Below are 9,260 nucleotides of genomic sequence, written 5' to 3'. Positions count from 1 at the left end.
ACGAAAAAAATAATCAATCAGTCAGGGGTTTGTAATGTGCAGCAACTCACCCATGAGGGTCTCAAGGTGCAGCAGGGGGGTGGCTACTTTGGGTGCTGGGGTCCTCTGAAGAGCCAGGTCTTGAGGTCCATTCTGAAGTGGAGCAGTGTAGGGCATTGCCGGAGGTGGAGGGGGAGGTCATACCAGGTCTTGACTGCGAGGCAGGAGGACTTTCGACCCATTCTGGTCTTGTAGATGCATGGGATGGTGGCCAGTGAGAGGTTGGCTGATTGTAGGTTTCGCTTGGGTGCATGGAAGGAGAGGCGGTTGTTTCAGGTATGCTGGTCCGATGTTGTGGAGGGCCTTGTATGTGTGCGTAAGGAGCTTGAAGGTTATTCTTCTTTTGATGGGGAGTCAGTGGAGATCACAGAGGTGTTGGGTGATGTGGATGTGACGGGGGATGACCTGAAGCTTGCGGAGGAGTTTTTTGTTGATCCCAGCATAGTCTGAGTTGCCGTAGTCCAGTCTGCTACTGATGAGGGCATGCCTGACCATTTTTCTGGTTTTGGAGGGGATTCATCTGAACGTTTTTCAGAGTATGTGGAGGGTGTAGAAGCAGGACGAGGATGCAGCATTGATCTGGCGGTTCATAGTGAGTGATCAGTCCAGTATGATGCTGAGGTTTCATGCGCGGTCTGTCGGGGTGGGGTGTTTCTGAGGGTGCGTGGCCACCATGTTTCGTCCCATGCGGAGGGGATGGAGCCGAGGATGAGGACTTCTGTTTTCTCGGAGATGAAGGAAGCTCTTCTTCATCCAGGTGGCAATGGTTTTCATCCCTTCTTAGAAGTTGTACTTGGTGTTGTTAGGTTCCTTGGTGAGGGAGAGGATGAGCTGGGTGTCATCGGCGTAGGAGATGATGTTAAGCTCATGGTTCCTGGTCTATGTTGATTCTGTGAGGTAGAGCAGGAGCCTGACTCACTGTGTGCAGAGGTGCCCGGCACAGACAGGTGTCCATAGCAGGATGATTAATTAAGTACCTAGGTGCTCCACACAAAAAAAAAAATTGCAGTACAGCTTGCAACACGCATCGGTACAGTATGTGTGATGGCTCACATGACAGCACTTAACTCTTTGATACCTTGATCATGTTTAATACAGGGATCATACAACATGATCTGCCTGGCACAGACTGATGGAATAACAAACTTGGCATGTAGTTCACACTTAAAGCCTCTACATGGTTTTCTGCATTGAGATCACCATCAAAATTATATTTGCATAAACCTACATAGATCTAGGATTATGATATTTCCGCCATTTGGTTTTTAGCAGTGGATTCACTCCCTTGAAGCAGTTAAAGGACTGACGTTTAATGCCATGCTGACTAATTAGTGAATATATGACATATTAAATGCCACATGACCAGTTTGCCTAACGCCCTGCTAGAATTCTAAGTCACTCAAACCGCTAGTTCACATCAACTAGCATGTGGCCAATAGCCTATGAAGTAAGACATACTTGATTCTGAACGCAGAGGTCGCGGGGACTGTTAGAATCTTAGTTGAAACTGGACCATCCCTTCACAAAGGGCGATGGAATGTCGACAGCAGGAAAGCCAAAACATACGTTTCATCCAGTGATGTAAAAAGGCAAAAGCGAAGAATCACTTGTCCTGAGAAAACTGATTCAGAAATAACTTTGAATGCGGAACTTAATTGTAACAAAGTGCAATAAAAACTATGATTTATTCTGCAACCGCGCTGACCCCTCAGCTCTGGCATTGCGGACTAATCTATAAAATGGATAAAAAAGACGAAATGGAAACAGTAGAAATAATAGAATATGCGTTTAAATCTTGCTTAAGCACAGTGCGTTTGCCTCCACAGTGTGTCATTATCAAAATGTGTAACATCAGGATACAACAATCAACACATTTGAACAACCCATCACTCGGAAAGATGACGAGCCACCCCGCCCCCTGCAGCGCGCACTTTGGAGAAGGCAGTGAGTTAATAAGTGGTAATTGGAGGGAATTAGTACGATTCAATGAGGGGGACGGGAGCCATGGAGGGAACACAGGCTAGATGGGGAAACGGGGAATTTATGAGTTTGAAAGCAAATGTTTGATAGTTTAGGCAATGAACCAATGGGGGGAATGCACCTTTTTCAGTGAGCTATCAATAAAGCGACTTGACAGGAGCGACCATATATATCATCTGTCTGGTAAAATGAAGCAAAAGCATCATCTTGTAAACTAAGGAAGAGAGAAGGCAAGAGTGAATCAAAAATGCAAAGATTTAAGAGGATTTCAGCAGAGCTCAAAAGCACAGTGGCAATGTAATGATCTCGTTGTCTGCCCTGCTCTAGTACAGAAGGGGTCTGTGAGCATTGTGTTTGCATCCCCCGCTCATGTATTAACTTGAAAAATCGCCATATTAGTGTATGGGCTACACACAGCAGTGATCGGAAACAGGCAGGAATGATCTCTTTCTATTTCTGGGCTCTGTTGTCTTCACAACATGCACTCATGGCTTACTGTCAGACCAACAGTTCAGTTTCAGACCAGGCAAAGGCACAGAGTCAGCCATCACATCTATCTGTGATGATCCAAAACTCACACATGGACAAGAACAGAGCAGCTGCCTTGTTGCTTCTGGATTTATCATGTGCATTTGACTTTGTCCAACACCACACACTAAAACCAAGACTCCACGATCCCGGGTTCCGTGAAAATGCTCTAAAATGGATTGCTTCCCATCTCCGAGACAAAGTGTAGTCTCCCTACCCCTTTCACATCACCTCATACAGAACACTGTGGCATTCCTAAGGTGTCGATCATATCCTCTTTATTATTCAATATCTACCTAACCAAATCAGATTAAAGCATTTAACCTCACCTGTTACAACTATGCAGAGGACAACCAAAATCCTTTTGAAAACGGATAATCCCGAATATCTCTACAATTAACAACTTGAGGACTACCTCCATGTCCTAAACACATAGATGATGAATAATTATCTAAAGCTCAATGCTGCAAAGACAGAGAATATGACCTGTGGACAATGGCAAAAGTACCAGACTACCACCATATAGCATAATGAACACAGAGAACCTCCACCAACATATGGAGAAGTTAGAAACCTATGACTAACCATGGATTCATACCTATCCTTGATATCACGTTAACAATGCAGCACAGAGTGGCTTATACACATCAGCCCTTATACTGCTGTGCTCTGAGTTCCATTACTAGGTAACAACACCTCAGTGGTCATCATGCACAACATAGAAACACTTCCTACATATAATCAAAACAAAGATACAGTTCCTCCAACCAAACACCCTACACTGTGTAGCATGCTATATGTAGGCCAGTGCTTCACCACTCCACATGGGGGTAGTAAGTGTTATATAAACACTAAAATACAATGCTTTACAATGTACTATCTCAAGGAATTTCTTAGTTCATGGAAGTGCTGAAGATGACCAAATGAATGGTGTAGACCTCTTGTGAATCAGCACAGAGCAAAGAATGGGATCATGACACCGTTTTGCTGACAGCTTAGAGTTGCTTGCTCTTTTTATGAATGTGGTGTCTAAATTTCATGTACCTAACTCAGTAATTCTCTGAGTTATTGCATGAAATGCAGGCAGCACATCAGAAACAGTGAGCAGTGATTGCCTTTCACTGGTTCAACCTTTTCTCTCAAAAGTTTCTGCATTGACTCCAAGACATTTAAAGTTATATACTTTAACGTCTGGGGCCAGATGTACGACCTTTTTTGCGTGTGCAAATAGGTTTTAGACCCGTTGGTGCATGCAAACAACCTGTGGCCCATGTACTAACCCTATTTTGCGAGTCGCTAATTTAATAGCGACTCGCAAAATACTATTAGCGACTTTCTATTAGGAAGGGGCATTCCAAGGTCGCCCCTTCCTAAAAGCGAGTGCGACACATATGTAAGAATGTTTTTCAGCCGCAATGGCGGTCGCAAAACACTTGCAGTTTACCACCCTCTTCAAGAGGGTGGTAAACCGTTCCCAAACAGGAAGGGGTCCCGAGGGGACCCCTTCCCCTTTGTGAATGGGTGCGCAAACATTTTTCGGATCAGGCAGTGGTCCCAGGGACCACCACCTGCCCTTAAAAAATGAAATTAAAACGTTTCAAGTCAAGAAAGCTTTATTCGACGATTGTCATAAAAGCATACAAATTTTATATATATACAAAATGCACAAAACATTTTAAAAATAATTTAAAACAATAAATAAGGATATTTACAGAATAATTTAGCAATTCAAGGGAAGGAAAATTTACCAAGACAACAATTTACTCCTAATCACCCATGCCCTTCCAAGAAACTTTGCAACAGAAATATAAATAAGTGGAATTTCAGCAGAACGTAAAATACGTACTGCCACCTTGGCATTTCTGGTACCCAAGGTCCGGCACATTGGTTTTAGCCAGGTCTGGCGGGGAATTACATAGGATGGACATTGGAACAGGAAGTGGTTGACAGATTTGATAGGTGCAGTACAGCCAGGGCAATTAAGCACATTAGCTGTGGACCATCTAGATGAAAACTCTCTTACTGGGAGACTACCAACTCTGAATTGAAAATAAAGCTTCCTGTCCAAGGGATTGGTAATATCGTCCCAAAAAGGTGCCAAGGAAATAGTGTCCTTAAAGTCCAAAAAAATGCCAGATAGTGAAAGCGGTGCTGTAGATCTGAAAACTCGGGAAGCTACCATTTCCCAGTACAAAGCCTTCAGTACTTGTTTAGTCGGGAAGCAAGCGTTTAGAGGATCCACCCACAGGTTTTTTAAGCCCAAATCCTGAAGCGACTCGTAGATCCTACGAAGCCACTTGACCTTGCGAAAAGTATCCAATTTAATAATATCCATGAGGCCAAGAGCAAAGAGCCTAAGTTCGGGGTGACCCATAGGCGCCGCCAGTATAGAATGGGGCGAAATAAGGCAATTAATGCTATTGGTCTCATACCAAGGTCATAAAACAGGGGGCAAAGGGGAGTACTCTGAGGTAGTTTAGTTAAATTTCGAAAGAAATTACTTTCAGAGGAAGATAATTTATGTACATTTTCAAATCCCCAGAGCTCAACTCCGTAAAGTGCAGCGCCAACCACTTTGGCGTCATACACCCGAAGTGCAGGATCAATGGGTTTAGTCAAAGATTTAGCATGTTCTTTGCTTAACGCACCAGAGAGTTGGGAGTGTTTAAGAGATGCCAGGTCTACCTGCTTTTTCCAACCCAAATCATGCTGAATGCAAATGCCTAGATAAGTGAAATCTTGGACCTGGTCCAGTATCAAATTATTCATAAATTTCCTACATTTAAAAGATTTTGGCTGGTTAAAAGACATAAATTTGGACTTTAAAACATTAATTTCGAGCCCACGGGCTAGACAGAACTCCTCGAACAAACCTAGGGACCTCTGTAGGCCGCTCGGGGTTTTAGAAATGATAAGACAGTCGTCGGCGAACATTAAAATAGGAATTTTCGCACCTGCCAAAGAGGGGGCGTCCACATTCGCATCTATTAATAATTTTGCCACATCATTAATATACAAAGAAAATAAGGTTGGCGCAAGGACGCAGCCCTGCCTGACCCCCTTCTGAATAGGGAACTGCCTGGTCACTTGGCCAACACCACCCCATCTAATCTGCGCAAAATTGTCTACATGGAGTCTAGCAATTAGAGAAACTAGAACAGCTGGCATCCCCAACTTGTCTAAGACAGCCCATAGGGTTGTCCGAGGGACTAGGTCAAAGGCTGCCCTAAGATCAATAAAGGCAGCATATAAGCTGCCTTCCCCAAGGTAAACCACCTTCCAATAGAGCATAGCAAAATGCAGCACCTGGTCGATGGTGCTTATTCTTGCTCTGAAACCAGCTTGTAGGTGGGAAAGGATTGCATTGTCTAGGGCCCAATCCAACACTTTGTTCAAAATCAGCCTACCTAAGATCTTTTGTGTGGTATCGATCAGGATGATTGGGCGATAGTTTACAGGGAGAGACTTGTCCCCCTTCTTAAACACTGGAATGATTTCTGCTCCTTTCCAGGAAGTGGGAACCAGGGCGCCTCTAGCAATCAAGTTGGCTAAGATTAAGATATAGTTACCCCATGACTCGCTGTTACACAAGAAAATATCAGCAGGGACTCCATCCATCCCAGGAGCCCTTCCAGGAACCAACGACTTGAGGTCAGTAACAACATCACCCACGGTAAAAGCGTCTTCATTATAGAAAATACATTGGTAATTTGAAGGTGGACACATGTCTTCATCAATGGCATATAGAGATTCAAAATGCTTGACCCAGTCGTGTTGTGAAACCCAGTTTTGGGGTTTGTCAGGGTTACCTCCAACCCCCCATTTAAAGACAGACCAGAAACGTCTCATATCCTTTTGGGCACCTGCTTCCCTAAGTTCCTGACATCTTTGGAAATCCCACGCTCTCTTAGCTTGAAAGATAGCTTGCTTATAAGCATATCTAGCAGGGCGAACTATGGAGTTATCACCAGATTTCAGTGCGATGCCCAGATTAACACGAGCATCTCTACAATCGGTAGAATACCACCGTGGTGAGGAATCATAGTTGGGTTTAGTTTTTTTACGGGGTCTTACAAAAATATCTTTGAGTTCTAGAAAGAAAGATTCATGAATCGAGGTTCCAGGTATACAATCCGATACCAAGGGACACTGATTATGTGCAACCCCAATATCCTGAGTGGCAAGCACTAGTCTGTTAAAAATATAAGTAAGACATTCTTGACTTTGAACAACCTTAGCCCACTTTACATGGCGCATATCATTAGCAGTAACTACATCTTGATGGTGCTGTGGAGAGAAGTTACTTTGGGCAATGGGGGTCACCCAAAACAAGGAAGTTAGAGAGAGAGGATTGTGGTCACTCTCCAGTCTGTCTATAACCTCCATGCCCTTCAAGGTTTCCCATAGATCTAGAGATAATAGGATATAATCAATCCTACTAGTACGGAAACCACTCTTAAAGGTGATTGAGCCGGATTTATCTTGTTCAGACCTGCCGTTAGTGGCACGAAGCCCCTTGTTCAAACAAAGGGCGTTGATCTGGATTGCCAGTTCTGACCAACGAGTGACAGGTTCAAGATCTAAACTTGGAACACCCCATAAACCATCCTCGACCTCCGAAATACTCCTATCAACACCAGAAAGGGGTTCAAAGGTTGCGTTAAAATCTCCGCCTAAAATTACATGAGAGTGCTGGGAATAAAGAAGCAACAGTTCATCCAGACGAGCTATAATGTCAGACTTCTTGCCCCCAGTACTTCTAGCATAGATATTATAAATATCCAGCAATTTGCCATCTCTAAATTTAAGCTTAAGTAGCTGGATATCTGGATGTGAAGTGGGGAGCTCCTTGACAGCAATACCAAGGTCCTGACTGATCCAGATGGTGAGACCACCTGAGGGACGCCCTTTTTTTCCCTTTACGGCCGAAACATTGAAATTCAGAAAACCCGCTAAGAACTGGGCCTCAAGTAGCCAGGTCTCCTGGAATAGGCAGATATCGTAGGAATTGATAAATAATACCCAGTTTGGATCATTCAACTTAGATTTTAATCCTGCAATATTCCAGGACAGAAGTGTACCAAACTCGCGGTAGGTTACACTGTCATCCTTATTAATCTCCGGGATACTATTCAGTGGGATAATCCTTACCGGGTCTACGGAGAGGCATTGCTTTTCCATACTAGCCGGGGTACCAATGTTAAGGACTTTATTGGGCAAAAAAGAGGAAACGGAGGAAACCACTAGGCTATCTTCTTTGCACAGTCAATCATTTAGTTCTAGGCAAGACTCTCCCAAAGACTGATTAGAAACACCACCTGAGCTAGAAGATCGGATAGGAGTAGACTTGATTTGGATTGCGGAAGAGTCCGGAGAACAACTTCTGAACTCCAGATTAATTAGGTTATCTGCTATAGTGGGATCATGAAAAATGACCTCTATATGGTCCATCCCTTTACCATGCTGAGAAATCCTCCTTGCTCCTGCTATAGCAGCTCTAATTACAGAGCAGCAACCCCTTACATGCCTAATCCAGTGTATAACCTTATTAATCAAAGATTCACTGGTTTCATAGTCAGACCCAGAGGACAATCTAGGGACATTTATCATATAAACTTTTCGTGGATGAGAGATACGACTGTATGACCCACGTATTTGTGTTTGGTGGTAAAGATTACCTCTAGGATTAGTTCCAAATCTCTCATCTATAAGGGGAGGTCCTCCGGCGCGTGTCGAAACCTGACACGTACCAGGGAAGGCTCTAGTGGAATGTCTAACGAGAGAGGGGGTGCAAGCAGAGGGATGGTCGGCCCTTTTTGATGAAGCTAAAAGACGAGACTGAATACTCAGGGGGTGAGAAACATGGGGCAGAGGCTTAGCACAAACATTAGATGGCACAAATGGCCCGTCTGGCACCTCTGAAGGGGCCTTAGCCAAAGCCCCCTCCGAGGTGGCAGAATTAGGCTTAGGATGGATATCAGTAGCCAACTTAGATTCATCCAATTTCCTGACAGTGGCTGTTAGTGTTTCAATCTTAGTTTGCATAGTTTCAATCAAGAAGCACAGATTTTTCACTAGCACCAACAGAGATTTCATGTCATGATTGCTAGATTCAATCCCTGAAAATCCCTCACGCAGGTTAATGGTAGAGCTGTCCTCAGATAAGGAATGACCTAGGTTTACGTCCAAACGTGCAGAAGAAGGCAGAGCGGAACAACTGGCGTCAGTATCAATTTCACTCAGTATTGAAAACCTATTGCTACAAACAATGCCCGGAGAATGATTAGAGACGGGAAAGGGTTTACCAGAATGATCTTGACACACAGCCATTGATACTATAGGGGTAGTAGGAACCGAAACTTTGCCCCTTACCCCATTTGTTTGTTCCTCCCCACCCTTTTTCAACAGAAACATGTCCGGAACTGTGACAACACCTTTAGTAGTCTCACTTCTCCCACCAATAGCAGACAAGGGGGTGGCTTTAAGTAATTCCCCGCATTCATCAACAATAACATCAATGCGGTCCATTACACAGTTACTGGCCGCATGTTGGCGAGCTTTCTTTGGTTTGGTCTTCCTTATCTTGGATTTCACAGGCAAGGAACTGGAAGAGTCAGATTCCCCCTCAGGGTTTTTCCTTTTACCCATAGCTATGGAAGTTAATGAGTAACAAATGGACCTTGGTAAACCGGGCACGTGTTGTCAGGGGCCAG

Source organism: Triturus cristatus, chromosome 12, assembly GCF_964204655.1.
Source record: "Triturus cristatus chromosome 12, aTriCri1.1, whole genome shotgun sequence".
NCBI lineage: Eukaryota > Metazoa > Chordata > Amphibia > Caudata > Salamandridae > Triturus > Triturus cristatus.
Note: the sequence above shows the minus strand (reverse complement) of the source record.